Source organism: Pelodiscus sinensis, chromosome 17 (genome assembly GCF_049634645.1).
Source record: "Pelodiscus sinensis isolate JC-2024 chromosome 17, ASM4963464v1, whole genome shotgun sequence".
Lineage (NCBI taxonomy): Eukaryota > Metazoa > Chordata > Testudines > Trionychidae > Pelodiscus > Pelodiscus sinensis.
In genome coordinates this window covers 28,404,223-28,425,432 of record NC_134727.1, presented here as the reverse complement: position 1 = coordinate 28,425,432, position 21,210 = coordinate 28,404,223, and the positions used below count along the sequence as shown (strand labels likewise).

Genomic DNA, 21,210 nt, shown 5'->3' with positions numbered 1-21,210 from the left:
ATTTCACCCTGACTAAATTTGGCCCCTCAGTCCTATTCCCAACTGTACTATAGATTTTCTGAGTGACATAAGACAAGTCACTCAACTTCTCTGTAACTCATTTTCCTCACCTGTAAATAAGGCTCAGATTCCCCTGTCCCCAGGAGAAAGGAGGGTAAATTTAATTTGTGTTCATAAAATGCTTTGAGATCCTTGGATGGAAGCCATTATAGAAGGGAAAACATTAATCTGATAAGGCAATAATGCAGATATTCCAAACACATCTCCCCCATCAAAATTCATGTGAATTCTAAATACAGAAAGATTACAGGATCAGTATATAATACCATTTTACATTTACACAGCATCTTTCATTCCAAAATGATTTACACAGCATAGGTAAATTCCTGGCTCTACATAAGTCAATTGTTTTGCCACTGACTTCAGTGGAACCAGGATCGCACCTTCTAACACAAATTCTGCTATACAGAATTCTGCCATAAATCTGGATTAATTCCATTAATTTGAGCAGAATCTGGTCATGTAAACATATACCACTATTGAAATGCCTCCAGATCTGGGAGCGGATGAAGTATGGCACAAGCGAAGGAAGATGAAGTTTAGCCAAGGGCACTGGACTAGTCACAGCTCTTAGGAAACATGTTGCAGGGTTTTTAATTTCTATGCAGAACAGAAAGAAAGCTGCTTCAAATGTCTTGTCTGAGAGCCCCTACGCAGTGAAGTACATGGAATTCAATTCATTAGTCTTGAAGGAATAAATAGCTGAGTCAACTCTACCAGAATTTGAACATGTGATTCCAGGGAGTCTAAGTAACTTCATCCTGCTGATTAGATTACTAAACCCTCCCTTCAGGCATACTACGTAATAATTCAGGGAGCGAAATTCCTTACATTTCTTTAATTATGTCATCATCTCTAGCACAGAAAATAGAACTGTAACAGCCTGGATGCAAGCCTTGCCTGGGATGTGAAGTAAGTTTTCACAACCAGCTTGGTTTGAAAACATACTCAGTAATTTTTGAAATCCACACACACGTGACACTTTAAATAATAATTGTGATTCATGTTTTAATTTCATTTCACCTTTAATGGAGCATAGAGCATCTTTTTCAAAGTCAGAAACAAATAGAAAAAAATAATGCTCTTAAAAGGTCACTGCCAGGTCAAATTTTGCCACGAACTTAGGTTTTACATAAGCAAAGGCCATTAGAAAGGCTTTTATGTATGCTTGTTTAAAAATTCAAATAGAAAAGATGTGGGGTTTTTTTACACACAAATGAACATCCCCCAGAAGTGGTTGCAACTCTAACACTAAAACACTGCCGTGGTGCCTGAACACCTAAAAGTAAAACTGCTTGTGCATGGACTACATAAAAAAGTGAAACTGTCACCTGTACAGCATTGTCAGGGTTCAGGCTGGGAAATGTTCATAAGTGCTAAATGAATAAACATGGCAGTCCCCTTTAGCCTAAAGTCAATTAAAATGGTCAGACTGAGACACATTAACCCTGGGACCTACAACAAAACTAAACTGAAAATGAAGGGTTACATCAGGGTCGGGGAACCTCATGCCCAGGAGTCAGATCTGGCCCCCAGCTTGCTGGATCTGGCCCCTGAGGCTCAGGGCTCCCTCTCCAGCATTGGGGAGCCCATGCTGGTGCTCCAGTCCCCACCCCATCACAGGGCCGGAGCACACAAAATCTACTAGCTTCCCCCCCTCCCCCCCAAGATCTGGTGTGTGAGGGGAATGTGGGGAGCGTCTTTCTCCTTTTCAGTCAGGGGCCATGTTTGTGGCCCCCAATTGATTTTTCTGTGGGTCAGTGGCCTCCGACCCAAAAAAGGTTCCCCACCCCTAGGCTACATTGTGCCACGGGTCTACATATTTAAGAAGTAAGGGGATAGCAGTGCCATGACTTGCCTTGAATACCCTCAGAGGAACTCCCTGAAGACTGGGTCCACATAGGCGGAGGTGGGAAGAGGGAACAAGGCTAAATACCCACTACTCCCCCTGCATGGAGTGGGCAAGGATGTGGAAGGGAGTTTCCAGGAGCCATGGCTCTGCCCTCTCTATGAGGTGGAGGTTTGGCGGGGGGAAGTATATGCTGCATCTACTCCTCCTCCACCACAAATGAGGAGCTCAGAGGAACCCTGCTTTACAGAGATAGTTCTGAGCAATAGTCCATCTCAGGTGGTGTAGTTATGAGCCTTGCCATACCCCTGGATACTCCTAAAAGCTCAGTCTAGCTCTGACCCAGGCTTTGGTGGACATTCAGAAATGAAATACTTTTTGACTATCCCTTCACCTGTCACATGCTCTGGGAAATCTACTGGCACATCTTAGCTCATCAGAAATTCCTGGGAAGAGGTTCTGGTCTGGAGCATCCCCATGCATCTAGTCTCCAAAGTACACCATCACACTGTGGCAACACAAGTACCTGGGGTTGCAATGAAACATTTGGTATTTGCTAGAATAAAGCATTCTGGGATATGGTAGATGAAGCAGTGTAGCAGAAGACTTCACATGTTTCAGAACATGGGGGCCACAGCACAAAAATCTGCCTGACATCCCATCCCCTCTGATTTCAGCTTTACAGTTCATACTTAGGCACAAGACCATGGTCTAACAATGCTCCAGTTACTTTCTCAAAAGTGCATTCCAAGCAGCCAATTATTAAGATCACGTCTACAGCAGGTCACTAAGGAGCACAAACAAAATAAGATGCTAATATAATTTTGACTGCAAAGGTCTGTCCCATAGAGGTATTTTTTAACATGAAAGACAGAATAATACAGCAAACTATATTCACAAATTCCTATACTGACTTGACACGAGTAGACCCCTTTTATTAAACTCTAATGGATCTAAATACATTCTCTGGAGAGGAAATTCCAATAAAAATTATTTGATTATCATATATTTGTGGCTTGTTTTGGGATTTTTTTTGTTTTGGTTTTGGTTTTGGTTTTTTAGGGACTAAGGGTATATGCTTATCCTAACACCTTATTTGTGCTCATAGCTTTCCCTCTCTAATGATGTCTTATTTAGTGGTGAAAAAGACACTGAATTCTATGTTTTCTTGCTAAATTGCAGTGGGAGCTATGAGAAACCAATTCCATGTTTGACACTAACATAAAGAAACAGAAATACAAATAGAAATCAGTGGCCCCGGTGGCAACTTGTGAAACTTTATTCCAAATCTATAACTTTCCTATAACAACCCCAGTTACTTCCATTTTTGTGACTTAAATGAAAGGGGAATGTTTTCCCTTCAGTATTAACTACAGGCAGTCCCCGAGTTACGCAGATCCGACTAATGTCGGATCCGCAGTTACGAACGGGATTTGCTGCCCGTCTCCCTGGTATGCTGGAGACCAGCAGACCAGGGAGACGGAAAGCAAAGCCTCTGAGGACGCCGGCAGCGGGACAGCCGCGGCGCGTCTGGGCTGTCCGCTGCCCGCGTGCTCCGCGGCTTTGCTCCATGTCTCCCCAGACCAGGGAGACGGGGAGCAAAACCGGGGAGCACGTGGGCAGCGGACAGCCCAGACGCGCCACGGCTGTCCCGCTGCCGGCGTCCTCAGAGGCTTTGCTCCCCGTCTCCCTGGTCTGCTGGTCTCCAGCAGACCAGGGAGACGGGGAGCAAAGCGGCGGAGCATGCGGGCAGCCCAGACGCGCCGGGGCTGTCCCGCTGCTGGTGTGTTCTGCGGCTTTGCTCCCCGTCTCCCTGGTCTGCTGGAGACCAGCAGACCAGGGAGACGGGAAGCAAAGCCGCGGAGCACGCAGGCAGCAGGACAGCCCCGGCGCGTCTGGGCTGTCCCGCTGCCCCCGTGCTCCGCGGCTTTGCTCCAGACGCCTGTGGTACAGCAGCTGGGGCACTGCCGGTTGGTCCCACAGCCCGCTCTGGGCGCTACTGGACCAACCCAGAAGCACCCCAGCTGCTCTGCCCCAGGCGTCCTGATTCAGCCACTGCTGGTCAGTTTCAGCAGCGGCTGAATCAGGATGCCTGGGGCAGAGCAGCTGGGGTGCTGCTGGGTTGGTCCAGTAGCGCCGAGGAGTGGCGCTACTGGAGCAACCCAGCAGCACCCAAGCTGCTCTGCCCCAGGCGTCCCCAAGTCAGCCGCTGCTGAAACTGACCAGCGCTGACTACAGGAAGCCCAAGGCAGAGTTGCTCTGCCCCGGCTTCCTGGAATCAGCCGCTGATCAGTTTCAGCAGCAGCTGACTTGGGGACGCCTGGGGTTTTTAAGTTGAATCTGTATGTAAGAACTGGCGTCCAGATTCAGCCTGTTGAAACTGATCAGTGGCTGATTCCAGGAAGCCCGGGGCAGAGCAACTCTGCCTCGGGCTTCCTGTAGTCAGCCGCTGGTCAGTTTCAGCAGCGGCTGAATCTGGATGCCAGTTCTGACTTACATACAGATTCAACTTAAGAACAAACCTACAGTCCCTATCTTGTACGTAACCTGGGGACTGCCTGTATTTGCTTTGCTTTGAGGTATGTCTGATAGGGAATTAGACAGATATAACAAACACAGAAGAGGAGGGAGAGATTTTAGATGTTATACTTTCACAGGGTCATTCATCTTCCTTGGACTGTGATATAAATTTCATCTTTGCACTTCTGGAGCCAAATTCTACAGATCTCTGTCATTATTCAGACAAAACTCTCAAGAACTCCAATGGGGCTTTTGCATTTGCTGTATCAGATTGTTTTATGATAACAAGAGAACAAACTTTTCAGTTAAAGGGCAGCGTTGCTGTCCAAAAAGGCCACAGGTCAAATTCAGTCCTGACATGACTAGGGATGTGAACAACTAGTTGACTACCCAATAAGCAAATGCTTATCTGATAGTCGACACACTAGTCAACTAGTCGCTTCCCCCTGATGCCTCTATCAGAAAGAGGTAGCAAGGGGGGGGGATGAGGGGATGGTTCAAAGTGACATAGCTGCATGGAACCCGGGGTCAGCTGGGGAGTACCCTGGGCTCCATGCGGCACTGCTGCTTTGAAATGCCGCAGGAAGCCCGGCGTCAGGCTCTCCGCAGCATTTCAAAGCAGCAGCGCCGCATGGAGGCCCTGGGGCTGTTGCTACACTTCAAAGGCGGAGGCACCCTTATCAAATTGCATTGACTATTCGATTAGTCAATTAATCTAAATTTAACAGCCCTAGTCATGACCAAGTGCAGCTCCCAAAGTTTTACTGGATGTTGCACTGCTTCCCACTTGCACCAGGCCTGAATTAGCTTCACATGGTTAACAAACCTCTACAGAACATTATTAAAGCCTGACAAGAAAATACACACACTGGTTCCAATTCCTCCCCCACAATTCACTATTTCTGATGGTAAATCATCTAGGTTCTGTCTTGTAGGGTATGTCTACACTACCCTCCTAATTCGAACTAGCGGGGTAATACAGGCATACCGCACTTGCAAATGAAGCCCGGGATTTGAATTTCCCGGGCTTCATTTGCATAAGCCGGGCGCCGCCATTTTTAAATCCCGGCTTGTTCGAACCCCGTGCCGCGCGGCTACACGCGGCACGGAGTAGCTACTTCGGATTAGGCTTCCTAATCCGAACTAGCTGTACCCCTCATTCCACGAAGAGTACAGCTAGTTCGGATTAGAAGCCTAATCCGAACTAGCTACTCCGTGCCGCGTGTAGCCGCACGGCACGGGGTTCGAACTAGCCGGGATTTAAAAATGGCGGCGCCCGGCTTATGCAAATGAAGCCCGGGAAATTCAAATCCCGGGCTTCATTTGCAAGTGCGGTATGCCTACATTACCCCGCTAGTTCGAACTAGCGGGGTAGTGTAGACATACCCAAAGGGAGTTAATCCAATTTGGAAGCTCCATTGACTAGGGATGTGATAGTGTAATCGCGTAAATGGGCTCATCGGTTAACCTTCACCGTTACACACAGCCCCCTCCTCCTTCCCCTCCCTGCACTCCTGCCACTTTATCAGAGGCAGCAGCCGGAGGAGGGGTGGTGGGGGCAGGCAGGAGTCGGTGCTTGCAGGGAGCCGGATTTTAAGCAGGCTCCCTGCAGGCACTGGCTCCCAGGGAGCCACCTCCCTCCTTCCCCCTCCCAATGTAAATGCATTCTAACATCCCTACTGCTGACCCAGCTCCATCACCCCCTCTCAGGATGTAGAAGAGAGCAGAAAGTATAAGGCCAGATCTTTCAACTCTGGCCCAGAAAAGGAGCATGATGTCCTTCCCAGGGTACTGAAGTGCCAGCAGAGCCCTCGAACAGTTATGGCAGATGATGGTCCCCCTCAACTGGTCTGAGAGAAGGCCACCCGTTCCCCTGGGAGACGGAGACCTGGAGAGGAAGCAGAGAGCAAGGCACTCAACTTGGAGAAGAGGAACCAGGGCCCAGCAGCCTGGGAGCAGTCCCACCACCTGCCAGTAGGAAGTAGCCCAGGGAAGTGAGATGTTGACTCCACTGTGCCACCAAGAGACAAGGCAGCAATCTCACGCTTCCCTGGCTAGTCTGCGGCAGGGCTACTCACTGCTCCTAGGGCTCTGGGCTGGGATCTGGCAGAGTAGGGCAGGCCCAGGTCCCCCTACCACTAATCCGGCATTCAGGACTGCATGAGCCATTGGCTATTTATCTGTTTGGTTCTTACGCAGGAAGCCTAAGCCACAGTTTGCTTAAGCCCCACTCAGGAAGCATGAGCTACCACTTGCACAGTGACCTGGATGTGAACCATGATGCCTGATCAACCCACCAGGCATGAGCACCAATTCCCTGGTTGCCACCCTAGGGGGCACCCTGACCTTGAAACCCAAGGAATCTTACAGTCCAGAGAACTGAGAATGTCTTGGTACCCAAGCAGATCATGGTCAATCTCCTGCTTTTTAGATCCTGGTGGTAAAGTCTGGCTGAGGAGGCAGCTAGGAGGTGCAGGCAGTGGCGGATATAGGGCAGGGTGAGCGGGACGGCCGCCCCGAGCCCAGCGCATGTGCCGTGTCAAAGGGGGGCCCCGCGAAATTGTGCTGCCCTGGGCCCCGCAAAATCCTCATCTGCCCCTGGGTGCAGGAAAGGAGTCAGGGCAGGCAAGCAAAGACTTGAGACTGCTGGAGATTATTCCTGGGAGAGAGGAAAGGGAAGGCTTGGATTAAGGGACAGAAAAGCAGAGGGGGACTCTTCCTTTAATGTTAGAGAGTGTTGGGAGAGAAGGAGGAAGAGGAAGGGAGAGATCAGGATCTTGGCTAGCTGGGTGCTCAGGAACAAGATGGAGACAGACAGGGTCTGCGGGATATGACTGCAGGGAGGACTGGCCCGTGGAAGGAAAAGGGAAGTTAAGAACCAGGGGTGCCATAAATCTGTTCCACTGATTATCCCTGCTATTATTTCAGCACTTCACTGCATCTATTTAAAAGACAGCTGTGGTTCATTACTTATTTTTAAGTTAGGATCAGTCCCCCATGTGCTGCCTTCTGGTTTACTCTCTCTGCAGCAAAAACACTGTGCATTGTTAATTATAGAAAAAAACATTGCCCTCTGGTGCCCTCCTGCACAGCCTTCCCACCTCTGCCCTCTGCATTGCAAACCACCCACAACCCCTGCTTTGATGGGCAGCCTGGAGCTAGCACAGTTGCAAAAGTGTGTGTAGACAGCCTGAAACAGGATGGGTCTTGGCTTGCTGGCTCCCCTGAGCAGACTTCAAATGAGATGCCTCAGTTGGAGTTTAATGCTGCCCTTTTTTGGGGATGAACGCACCCTCTACAGCAGCATCCCCACAGGCATAGGTGGTGTCATACAGCTCCCCCCTGCATCCGGAGCGGTGAATTTGACCCATTTATTTCTGTGTGGGTTGCAGTCAGTTTCAGTGTTAGAGCAAAGGGCATCTAAAGTGTCTCAGGAAGAGACAAGTGTCCTTGTTCTCTACACTAAGCAAGTTTGTGGCAGCAAATTTTAATCTCATTTAAATTTAAAACAAAACAACTCCCGCTTACTTCCTCTGCTTTGCATTTTTTTCCATATCGAGAAGGGGATTTTTTCTTTACTAATATTTATGATTTTACTTTCCTTTTCTGACTTTTATTTTCATCCTCTCATGAGCCAACTCTTGCCACATATCTAAACACATCAGGGACATCAGAGAGGTAACTCAGGCCCTATAGGCACCAGATGATATGCACAGAATCATGGATCTGTCCTATATGTTGCTAAGCACCCTCGACTAAAACTGAAGTCCAGGGGAGTTAAGGGCACTCAGAACCTTGCAGAACATGCACAAAATCCCACGGGACAAGTCCTTGCTAAACTGGTAGTTTGAGGAACACATCAGGCAACTTTCAGACACTTTGGGGCCAAATGCTCTATTAGCAGAATCAGGATTGTATTAAATTCCACTTCCATGCCCACAATCCTTAACTCAGTTACACCCTCCAGATTTTGGACATAACCTCAATTTGCAGAAAACCACCTGAACTTTCCTACCGAACAATGATTGTAACCTTTTCGCAAATTATTTTCACTTCTAGCTCAATTACTTTAACCTCAATGGCTAATAAATGCTTAAAGATCAAACACAGTTCCTAAGACCAAGGTTCTTTACACTAAGAGAAAGGTTGAGCTCCATATGATATTTAGCGCCAAATCCTCATTTCCAAATATCTCATTGGTAAGAAGGATCCAGATTTAAAATAGCAAGTTCATTCTTTGTAATGATAGTTGGTGGTAAGGGGAAACAAATTGATTTGGTATTTGGAAAGAGCATCCTGCTAGGTAGTTTGAGATTTGTACTGGCTGTTCAAAAGATTATAATGGGACTTAAGAGTCACAGGGGACTTCCACAACTACAGCTGAGCTTGAAAATTCAGTAGCTTTTGCACCCTGCAGAAGCAGCTCTCAACTACCCACACTTTTTCACTCTGATAGCACCTTTCAAAGAGGGGAGTTGACAGATGGATTCACTGTCATTTGAAAAGGCAATTAGCTCCAAATTAAATGTAAACCCACTTCCTAAAATTAAAATTCCATTAGTTGCTCCACCAAAGAGATGCATCAATTTGTAAAATATATGGTCAAGATTGTGCAAGTAGGAGGCTAATGCTGATCATTAAATGATTCCCCAGAGACACTGGCGAGATCCCTAGCACTTTGGTTATTCAAGAGGGAAATAAACCTTCTTGAGCTCATGCCTATTTCTGTAAGCTATGAGCACATGTGATACAAGGAACCAGGGTACTTGCTTTGCAAAATAAACATTGCAGAAGAGGCTATCTCGGATGCGTTTTGCTTCCCCCTAGAGGAAGGGAAAGAGGAGAACAAGTCGGAAAAATAAGCCTGAAACAGATGGGGGCGTAGACAAACCAGTGAAATAGAAAGAGGAAGATAGGAGATCAGTGAAAGAATGAAAGCAGGTAAACACCAGGGGGCCAGTGAGATGCTGGCAGGGACAGAAAGTGTGGGCACCAGGAGGCCAGTGGGAAACTGTGGGTAGCAGTGAAGAACGCTAGAGACATGGGGTGCATCCCTGAGAAGAAACTGGGTGTGGGAATCAGAGCCAGCCAGAGGGAACATAGAAAGGATTGGACCATGGAAGAGTGAAGATGAGACTGAGATAGTGCGACAGAGAAGGGTGGGGGCAGGGTGGTTGTGTTAGAGCAGGAGGGGAAGGGATGTATTAAGGCGCTCAGGTCTAAACACCCCCTCTCCCCCGCCCATCTGAGGACATTTTGGAGGATGTCTACGTCTCTCCCGCAGCAAAGGGAGAGAGCAGAGGGGATATCCCTTGCTCAATGTCAGGACTTCTTGTTCCCATCCTAGCTTAAAGAGATTTCCTCAAATGCTGCTGAATGCATCCCCTGAAAGAAAGACGTGATCCTTGCAGAAAACAAACAGCGGGGGCTGTTGGCAAGGGGCTGAGCGTGAGAGAAGGGCACCTGCCAGGAGAGGGGCCGTGAGAGACAGGTAGGGGTGAAGGGGGCAGGAGAGAGAAGGGGAAGGGGGGATTCGAGCCAGCGAGAGAGAGCCGCAGGCAAGGGGCCTGAGGAAGATGGGGCACGGGCGAAAAGGCACGAGAATGGCTGAGATCCCAGCCAGAGAGGCAAGCGAGGGCAGGCAGGCAGCAGAAGAGCTGCCAGGCGAGAAGCGGGGATGAGAACGCCCGGCGTGCAGCGAGAGCAGGAACAGGCTGCAGGAGGGGCGCGAGGGAATGCACGGGAGCGGGAAGGCAGGAGGGATGAGCGAGGGGGTGGGCAGGCAGAGATGGAGGAGAGGATGAGACGCCCCCAGAGGAGCCCGCCGGGAACCGTGAGAGTTTGAGAAGGTAAACAACAGCCATGCCCCCTACAGTCCTGTCCCCAACGCGCAGCCGGACTGCCGCGGCCGCCCGCTGCCTGTACATTTCCATTCCCAAACCTCCCCGTGCCCCCAGCAGCAGCGTGCGTCCCTCGCCCGCGGGCCCTCCCCCACCCGCTCGCTACGGCAGGGCTGCAACCCCGGGGCGCCCAGAGAGCGCACCCCGGGATCCAATGTCGTCCCCCCTCCCCAGTGGGGGCAGAGCAGCCTGCCTCTCCACACCCACCCCCCCGCGCATTGTTTGGGTCCGTGCAGGGTTTGGCAGGGACCTGGCAGCCCCAGCACGTGAGAGGAGCAGATCATGTGCACCAGCTCCAAGAATTGCAAGGCTCCCAAACGTGCTGCGTATCAACAAAATGAAACTCGTGTCTCTCCGTGGCGGTGGCACCTTTCACAGCCTCCCCCCCCCCTTTTTTTCCCTTCGCGCACACTCCCCCCACCCCCAACCAAACCGTCCGGATCCCTTTGCACCCTGGTGCCCGACTGCTTTGCCCGCTGCAAAAATAAACTGTGGTGCTCCCCCGCTCCCCAACCCAGAGGTGGTTTGGGGTGAGATCTGCCGCAGTCATTAATTTGGAAAAAAAATAAAAACCTTTTGCGCCGACCCTTTAAAAGTTCTTGTTTACATTCCTGCTGCTTCCCCCTTTACTCTTTAAAACATGAGTGGCCAACATGCGCAATTTAGCTGGGTAAAATGCTGCACATTTCTTCCCACCGCCACCTTCCCTCCTAGCAGTCAGCCCAGCGAAATGAGGGGCGGGGGGAAAGAGCTGGAGAGATGCAAAATAAAGATCAGCTGCAAATTAAAGCAATCTAAAATGCAATCGTCCTTCATCCTTTACCTTTGCCGGGAGAGGGTCCAAAGAGTTGAGTCTGTCCCTCAGGTTACAAAAGAGGAGTGTGGAAGGGGCGGGGGGATGCTCCAGCGACTGAAACGACCAGGAAACCCCCTTTGCACGATCAATCTGGTATCATTGCTGGGGCGGGGGGAATAACCCCCCTGCGGGATCCGAAGATGACACCCTCCTCTTAGGAGTGGATACAAAGTAACTCCATGGATGCAAACCCCAAAGAATTGCTTCCAGCCGAGATGGCCGCTCTGTGCACGATCCAGCGAGCCCTATGTGCGTGTTTCTGTTTCTTTTTTAACCCAGACTTCCTTAGGATCTCTTTGCAACCACAACAAATTCTGCTGCTGCCCTTTTATTTTGGGGGGAGGCAGAGAGGAGGGCCGGAGAAGTGACTTTTTAAATTAGGAGGAGGTTCAAGAAGGCTTATTTTACTCCCTCCCCCCCAATTCTGTCTTCAATTTCTCTTTTTCTTGTTTGTTGTTTCTTCCTGAGCAGCAGCAGGTCCAGGTGCAGCCGACACGGGTCCCATCTCTGATTGTGTTTGTGCATGTGGTGCCTTTCCCCCCCCCACCCAGCCCCCCCTCCCCCCGCTGTTCACCTCCCCCCGATGCGTTGGGTCCCCATCTCTTCTGCCCTGGATAGAGACTAGCAGCTGTAGCGGGGTCGCGTTGCTCACACACGCACACGCTGTACAAGTCTGATCAGGTCGCTTTCGCAATGATCCCCAGCCTCGCACACGCACACAGCACACTCGCCCGCAGCAGTGCACACTCACCCCGTGGAGCGCACACACTTTACCTCCTCTCCCCCCCTGTGCTTCGCTCCCCCTGTCTCCGCCGCGCTCTGTGCACAGGCGTACACTGGGCTGCTGCTGCAACCTTAAAAAATAAGCTTATACTTAAAAAAAATCTTTTGGCGCCATATTAATGACGTACTTAAAATTTGCCATTTCTCCTGCGTCAAAAGGACGTTTCTTGCAAATAACAAGAGCCTGGGCAAGGCAGAAAGAGGGACCCCCCAAAATCCTGCAGGAGACCCGCGGGAGGGGCAAAAGGGGGCGTGCATGGCCCAGAAGTGCCTGAAAGTGCAAGCTGGGTGGGGAAGGGGGAGGGTGGCAAGATCAGGATAAAAATGCAACCGAGGGTTATTCCTCTTGACAAACAAACTTCGCTGGGTAGCTGGGAGGGTGGCGATGAGGGTATTTGAGACCCCACCGCCTTAGCACACGGGGTTGCACCCCCTTGTTATTTTGATCACTTCTGGAGAAGGGGGCGGGGGAGGGGCCGTTACAGGCTGCGAAGGCGGGGTGGGAGGGGGCGGTTAGCAAAGCCAACGGAGAGGAGGGATTTGAAAATAAAACATTGTGGTGCTAGGATCTGTTCGGGCTGGTTTCTTGGGGCTGTTTCCCCCAAACCCTCCGCCCCCACCCGCAAAAACAGAAAGGGTTAAAAACACCACAAACTTTGCACAGTTTTCCAGGGAAGGAGGGCGGGCGGCTCTCCAGGGTTGTTCTCCCTTTGACCTTGTCAGCCACAAACAATGTGCTTCAATCGGTTACTGATTTCTCGAAGGGGCTGTTGCTATTGCTTCAGCTTTGCCTCTGTATTTTCTGTGGCGGTGGCAGCAGCAGGACCTAGCGCCAGTATCTAGCTGGCCACACCCACCACTGGCTGCTTGAACTAGACACCTACTCGGTGGGAAGAACAGTTATTTCTATGCAGTGAGGAATCTTGGGTGGAGGGGAGGAAGTGGGGGGAGGTGGTGCCCAACCTTCCTAAACAGTCTGGTTGTTTAAGGCAGTTTGTGCTGTTTTTTTTTCCCCCCTCTAATGGAGACGTCTTCAAAATAAACACTGCAGTTTGCTTAGGTTTTCTCATATACAGTAGCTGCTCCCTCATTATTCCATCTTGTCTGTGACTGCTCACAGATCCTGTCAAGTAATTTACAGATGCTTTACTATTCCAAAAGGGAAGGATGAAAATTAAAATTGGCTGTTTTTCAAAAAAGCGTATTAAAATATGGGTTTAAACCAGTGGTTCTCAAACTTTTTGGTCCATGGTCCATCCTGCTCAATGCAGACTTTTCTGTGGACCACCTGCCAACCACCCATGATGACAAAATGGATGCAGGAAGGGATGGGGGGGAGGTCTAACTGGGAGGAGGGTGCAGGAGTGAGCTGGAGGGGGGAGGTCTGGCCAGGAAGGATATTGGATGCAGGAGCAGGTTGAAGGGTCTGGGTGGAAAGGAAAGCGCAAGAGGGGGGGAGGATCTGGTCAGGAGGGAGGTTGATGCAGGAGCAGGTTGGGGGGTCTGGGCGGAAAGGAAAGTGCAGGAGGGTGCTGGGGAGAGGCAGGATCTGGCCAGGAAGGAGGTTGATGGCAGGAGCAGGTTGGGGGATCTGGGTGGAAGGGAAAGTGCAGGAGGGTGCTGGGGGAGGGAGGGTCTGGCAGGAGCAGGAAGGGGGCGGGAGGTCTGGGTGGAAGCGAGAGTGCTGGAACAGGCTGCGGGTGGAGGGTCTCAGTGGGAAGGCATGTGTGAGGGTGATGGGGGTGCAGGGTCTGGGGATGAAGGGGATGGGGGTGCTTACCTGCCTCAGTGCCTCCCACCACTCCCAGTTACCATCCCCTGCTGCTCCCATTGTCCATGATTCTGGCCAATGGGAGCAGTGGGGAAAGCCTCCAGAGAGAGGCTTCCTGCACTGCCATTCCGACAGCCAGCCTCCCTCCCCTCCCTATAGTGGGAAGATATCGCTGGCGCTCCAACTTTGCAGGGGGGCTCAGGGCTGGAGCACCAGCATAGGCTCCCCAGCTGTAGGGGGGTGAGCCCCAAGCCCATGGACCACCTGCAAGATGGTCACAGACTACTAGTGGTCCATGGACCACACTTCAAGAACCGCTAGTTTAAACTGAAAAGTTTCACTAAATGAATTAGTTTTACAAGGGTATAAAATGTACCTTAGCATTCAAATATGTTCCAGTATTCCACAGGAACAGTCAAAAAACACTACAATAGCTCTGTTGTAAGTAACAGTAGTTGACACCATTCCTGGAGAATACTGTAGTATATTTAACAATAGAGTCCACTTTCTTCTTTCAAACATCATCTGCTAGAAAGAATTCTTTTGAACTGATTAGACCTAAAACTGCCTATTACCTTATTGAGTGGGAGCTGGCAGCACCTCCCATTAAAAAGGTTCCTGTTATAAGAACCTGGTTTCAGTTACTTATAATTTTGTCAAATTTTAACCATTTGCAATGCAATTTTCCATGCTGAGTGTGATATATATATATATATATATATATATATATATATATATATATATATATATATATATATATATATATATATTTTGCTCAGCCAATTCAGTTGAGGCATATCCAAGAACAAAATTAAGCAAATATAGTAATGTACTGTTTTGCACATATTAAAAATACCTTGAGATCTTTTATTTGAAATGCCCCCATTCTTTGCAGCAGGGAACTGAAATTTGGTGGGGGCAGGGATAACTTTTGTGTCTAGGATGTGATTTTGCCATCCCTGTGAAAATCCATCCTTATTTTAAACCTTGCAAAATTGCAGTTTGCACATACTCAGTAGAGACTTCTTTGATTTTAGCAGCTAAAGTCTCCTTAAGACTTTGTCCTCCTGAGCATGTACCATGCCCTCACAGTTCTTACTGCAACTGACCAAATTAATCATGTGGCCAAGCCACAGTGACTGAATATGCTCTAGCCTAGGGCAATGGTGGCTCAGAAGAGCTTTCCTTATGTAACCCTTCTGCCAGGTACACCAGCAGCAGCCAGGGCCAGGTTCAATATCTAGGGGTTCCTCTCCGTCTATTCAACACAGAATGGTCTCTAGCCCCCACACAACACCCCTGGGCACCTGTAGGAGGCAATGCTTCCCCACTCACACGCACAGAGTCTGAGTGTAGAAAAGAAACCTTTAATAAAAAGGGTGGGAAGTAACGTGGCATTAATTTAGGAAAACACCACAGACCAAGTCCATAGGAAAACACCACAAACAGAGTTCATAACCAAAACCACAAGTAAACGTCCCAGCTCAAGTAGGCTGGGCAATGTCCTTTTCCTCTCTGGCTCTCAAGTCCAGCAATATAGCTGTCCCCTTCACATGCCAAACCCTTCTCTGTCCCGTCCCGTTCCCCCCCCCCTGTCAGTCGCTGCCCTTGGTCAGGGCAGACCAGAGTTCACAGGTGCATCTGCAGAGTTCACCTCCCCTCCTGAGTTGGGCGGGCGGGGAGGGGGAGTAGAAGGCATCTCACTCACTCTGCTGGTCACTTGCCATCCACCTGCTCACTGCTCTCTGGCACTGCTCTGCTGGCCATTCATCACCCCTCTCTGTTGCCACTCCGCTGGCCACTCCTCACACTTCACCATCACCGCCCTGCTGGCTGAATCTTCAGCTGGTTTATGGTGGATATGGCTCTGGGCCAAACCTAGTGATTTCAGCCCTCAGTGATTTCAGCTCTTGGCCCAAAATACAGTCCAGCCACAAGAGATTCTAGCATCCACTGGAGTACATTTACATACAAAAAAGACCCCTTATGGAGCCTTTCTTTAATTCTATCATTGGAACAGTGGGGAGAAACAGGTTGAACCAGTCTTACAGCTCATGGCTGGAGAGCATGCAGCTTGCTGACTCCCTCCCTAGCTTCATCTATAGGGCTCTGAAAGAGCAGTCTCTGTCCATCCAAGTGTATTTACACTGACAGGATCTCTCCTTCTGAGTTAAAAACAGTCGACTTTTCTGCATTGTGCATTCCCACAATAACTGCAAGCATTGGTGGCCATATCTTACAATTCCTGCATTTTATTGTTAACATTTATTGTGACCCCCACAACAGCCAAATTGGTTAAAATGGGCAATACACCATTCTAACAATATCTTGCAGGCCTAAGCAACCTGAGTGAAGAGTATTTACCTAACCACACCCAGGATTTCTTTCCCAATCCAGCATGAACTGTATTGGAGGCATTGATTCAGGCCCTCCTTACACTTGTAATGACTGTTTCCAGCTGCCCAGGTTAGTGTTGAGCCAAGCACTAGAACTAAGAGGAAGGAGCCTGTTTCTCTTGTATTTTCATCAACCCTTTCTTGCTGGTACCTAGGCATTGTAGAGAAAGAAGCCATCTGATTCAAATGCTAGTGGAGATGGGAAAAATGCAGTTGACATATTCAAGGAGTCTGGTGAGACAGGGACTGGAGTTTGCCTGTGCAACCTCAATTTGTTCCAATTGTACATATGTAGTATGGTCCAGTCTAAAATTATGTGATAACACTATTTTTCCATCATCCCAGCCTTATTCTGTGCACAGGATGCACCTGCTCTAGGGATGGAGCAGGGCTGTGCTGTAAAGAAGGCTGTTTTCTATAGGACCCTGCTTCATTTGTAGCAGAAGTTGGAAAGTATGTAGTGAATGAAGCAGGAGACGGAAGGAAGAGAAAGGAATGATCTCGTAGTTAAGACAGTTGAATGCCACTCTGGAGAACTGTATTCTATCCCTGCTACTACTACAGAACTACAGGATGATATTAAGCAAGTCATTTAAATCTTTTCACAGACAATACCTAACTGTGTGTTTCTCATTTTCTAGTGCCAAACTTGAGAATCTGGGAGATGATTTGCAGAGGCACTAAGCACTGTAAATTAAGTCAAGGGAATCACAGAATTATAGAATACTAGAACTGGAAGGAACCTCAAGCAGCCATCAAATCCAGTCCCCTGCCCTCATGGCAGGACCAAGCATCCTACAGACCATCCCTGACAGGTGTTGATCTCACCTGCTCTTAAAAATTTCCAATAATGGAGATTCCACAACCTCCCCAGGCAATTTATTCCAGAGCTTAACCACCCTGACAGATAAGAAGTTTTCCCTAATGTTCAACCTAAACCTCCCTTGCTGAAATTTAAGCCCACTGCACCTTGTCCTATAATCACTTGTTTAAGAAGAATAATGTATCTCCCTTCTCCTTGTAACAACCTTTTAGGTACTTGAAAGTTGTTATTATGTCTCCTCTCAGTCTTTTTTCTAGAATAAACAAACCTAGTTCCTTCAATCTTCCCTCCTTCAGTTTTTAGATCTTTAATCATTTTTGTTGCTCTTCTTTGGACCTTCTCTTCTTTGGACCTTCTCCAATTTCTCCACATCTTTTCTGAAACATGGCACCCAGATTGTATTTAAACATATAAAGTAGCATATAATGCTAAGTGTTCTTTGCTAAGTGCCTAGGCATCTCAAATTGGGCACCCAAAATTAGTGGATGCATTTTTACATTAATTGCCTCTACTCCCCATCTGCACAATGGAAATACTACTACCTCCTCACCGCAGAGGTTTTACATTAATTAATGTTTGCAGATCACTTGGATACTATAGTAATAAGTACCAGAGAAAAGACAAAGAGGAAATTAATAATTCTGTTTTCAGAGCAGGATTTGAATAGTGTGTTGTATATAAAGCCTGAGGCTACACATTGAATGAGAATAAAAAAATACCGAAAAAATGCTTATTAATTGATTATTGTCCATCCTGTGCACTAAATGAGGCTTAAGCCATATGGGAAAATTAATATGTGAATATGTAATTAAAACCTGTATCATAATGCAGGTTCAGAGATTCCAGAAGACTGGAAAAGGGCAAATATAGTGCCCATCTATAAAAAGGGAAATAAGAACAACCCAGGAAACTACAGACCAGTAAGTCCAACTTCTGTGCCAGGGAAAATAATGGAGCAAGTAATTAAGGAGTCCATCTGCTAACATCTGAAAGATAATAAGGTGATAGGTAACAGCCAACATGGATTTGTAAAGAACAAATCATGTCAAACCGATCAAGTAGCTTTCCTTGATAGGACATCAAACCTTGTGGCTAAGGGAAAAGCGGTGGATGTAGTATACCTAGACTTTAGTGAGGCATTTGACCCGGTCTCGCATGACCTTCTTATCAATAAACTAGGGAAATACAACCTAGATGGGGCTACTATAAGGTGGGTGCATAACTGGCTGGATAACCATTCTCAGATAGTAATCAGTGGTTCACTGTCATGTTGCAAAGGCATAACAAGTAGGGTTCTGCAGGGATCAATTTTGAGACTGATTCTTTTTAATACCTACATCAATGATTTAGAGGATGGCATGAAGAGTACGATTATTAAGTCTGCAGATGATGCCAAGCTGGGAGGGGTTGCAAGTGCTTTGGAGGATAGGGTCAAAATTCAAAATGATCTGGACAAACTACAGAAATGGTCTGAGGTAAACAGGTGAAGTTGAATAAGAAAAAATGCAAAGTACTCCATTTAGGAAGGAACAATCAGTTTCACACATACATAATGGGAACTGATTGTCTAGGAAGGGGTACTGCTGAAAGGGATTTAGGGGTTAGAGTTACAGTGACCATATTTTCTGAACCAAAAATAGGGACACATTAGCCGTGCCCCCTAACACTACTAGCCATGCCCATGACTCTTTAGATCACGCCTGCCTGCCACAGGAAGTCCTTCTAGAGTAGTAGATGGAGGTAAAACTTCTAGAGTCAAGATGGACACATGACGAGAAGTAAAGGGTGTCATGTGACTTCCCTCTAAGAACTCCTCCCACTGTCCTTTACCAGTAGGGATGGGTTTGAGACCCCTGTGCAACTATACTGCAGTTGCCTTAACCCAGACCTCAGACCTAGGGTCTCAGGACACTGCAGCACTAGGGGGTCCAACCTTGATTCAAGAGGAGATCCAGGACCCGAGACCTGTTACTTTGCAGTATGGATGCAGCTGCATTTGACTCAGGGCCTGGGAATCATCCAGAACTGTCCCACAATTTCATGGGACAACTTCCTTAGTCCTCTTAACAGATGATGCTTACCGATTCCAATTAACTGGTAATCAGAGGGGGCTGAAGCAGCTTCCCATCTACTACAGGTGGGGGGGCTGCTTCAGCCCTGCAGGAGGCCTACTGCATACAGGGGTTGCTCTTGTCCAGAGCAGCCCCGGTCTATGGAGAAGCTGGAAGGTCCCACAGGCAGGGACTGTGCCAGTGTCCAGAGCAGCCTCTCACCGTGGGGAGTCCAGCTTGCTGTGGACAGGGGATGCTGCGGAGGGGGCTGGGAGCCAGCGGCAGCCCCAATGTGACCTATCATTAACAGGTTAACTGATGAATGGGAATTTACATCCCTAATTAGATGTACTGCAACTGCATTTTTTGAAGTTGCTGCAAAACTATCTAGTGCCCCCATTTCCACAAGTTATAATGACAATACTGAAGTAACCATAACAATTACAAGGTGGAGGAGACCATGTCACAAAACTTCACCACCACTGGTTGAAAGGTACATTTCCCATGAAGATCAATGGGGCTGGGCTATTTTATATGTAAAGGTACTGAGAAATGTATGTGCCAATACCATGATGGCAATGCCTATATTATGTAAATAATACCTAATAATAATTGCCAAATGAGACCACTTCCCAACCTGCTTACAAAGGGCCTGATCCAATTTAAATTTTAAGCTAGGATTGGGCCTAAAGCAATCTGTTGATATTATCCAAGAAGCTCCAGTTAACATTTAGTCATCTTTCAAAAATATAAGGGACCAATCAGAAAAAGCCCCACTGCCTGGTAGAGGCAATCTTTGAAGAAAATTGGAGAGACTTTGAATTGACTTCTTCTGACAGCAGCTCTTTGTCAATGGATGTGGGGTCTTTAGCACAGGTTTCACTTTATGTGTCAGTATAATTCAGAAATAAGTTATCACAGCTAACTCCATTGAGGTCTAGGCAACACGAAACCCAAAAACAGAAGAACAAATCCCTTGAAACTGAAAGTCAAAACATCTCATCTCTTCACAGAGCTCACAAAGGGCTTGTTCACCAGAGACACAAGTCATGACAACCCTCTCTGTAGAGAGATGATACATCCTGCCTTTCAGTGGATGCGCCAAGTGTTTTCACATAGCATCTTAACACACTGATTAAATCATTAACTGATTGGATGAGGAAGACTAACAGCGAGTCTGTCCATCATTCATACCAGAATGGCATGGTTATTTCACTGGCGTGGGTAACAGACCCAATCTCTCTGTGGGCTCTTGTGGAACAGTAGGGAGCCTGCAGCGGTCTCTTGGGTGGAGAGGCCTAGGGTGCCTCTATTTCAGTGGTTCTCAAACTTTTTGACCCATGTACCACTTGGCTCAATGTAAACCTTTCCGTGGACCACCAGTTGCTAATGGAAACTCACTGTTAATTACATAATTATGCCTGAGCCATTTTGCTAGTGCTGCAGCTAGGGAGAACAGTTTAATTTAAATTATTAAACAGATTAAGCATTTTAACTTTCTCATGTTAGCTTATCAAACTTCGTTTTAAATAAAGTAAAATATTAATTTATGTCCAACACAAAAGGTTTCAATGTTTTCTTTATTTATGGCAGGGGTAGGCAACCTTTTTTGGGTCGGGGGCCATTGACACACAGAAAAATCAGTTGGGGACCATACAAGTGAGAAACAAAAAAACTGCAAAAACCCCCAGCTCAGACACCTCACTCCTCTGGCACTCCACAGGGCTAGGGGAAAGGACAGGGAGGACTGAACTTCAGGACCTCCTATAGGCAAGATTTACTTTTCTGATGAATTTTATGGACCCCCTTAGGTTCTGAGGTGGGGACAAAAATGAGGGGTTCAGTGTGTGGGACGGAGCTGCCAGTGAATGGGATAAGGATGGGGTACAGGATCTGAGGGAGATGGGGTGCAGAAGGGGGAGAGGTGGCAAAGTCTGGGTTGGATGTAGGGTGCAGAAGCAGGCTGGGAGTAGAGTGGCCAGGAGGGAGATGCAGGAGCAATGGTGGATGCAGGAACAGGATAGGAGTAGAGTGTCTGGTCAAGGTGGAGGGTGCAGGAATGGACTGGGGGTAGGATGTCAGGCCTGGAGGGAGGGTGCAGGAGGGGATTTGGAATAGGGGTTGGAACTTCCTGGTCTGGTATCCTTGGGACTTGACTGGTCCCAAGTGAAGGATTTTTCTGAACCAGAGGAGGTCATTTC

At 48.1% G+C, this 21,210-nt stretch overlaps 1 protein-coding gene across 5 annotated transcripts in view; it reads right to left on the bottom strand.

The window, feature by feature from the left end:
* The window catches only part of JADE2 (jade family PHD finger 2), a 183,564-nt gene extending 170,764 nt beyond the window's left edge, over positions 1-12,800 (bottom strand). For 4 of the 5 annotated variants that reach the window (XM_006116052.4, XM_006116053.4, XM_075900395.1 and 1 more), the window contains exon 1: positions 11,153-11,735. The gene's annotated coding sequence lies outside the window, so the exon portion shown is untranslated. Of the gene's footprint in view, positions 1-11,152; positions 11,736-12,623 lie in introns of those variants that run through there. The other variant, XM_014570002.3, reaches the window with a different exon arrangement.
* Positions 12,801-21,210: the final 8,410 nt, after the last annotated feature.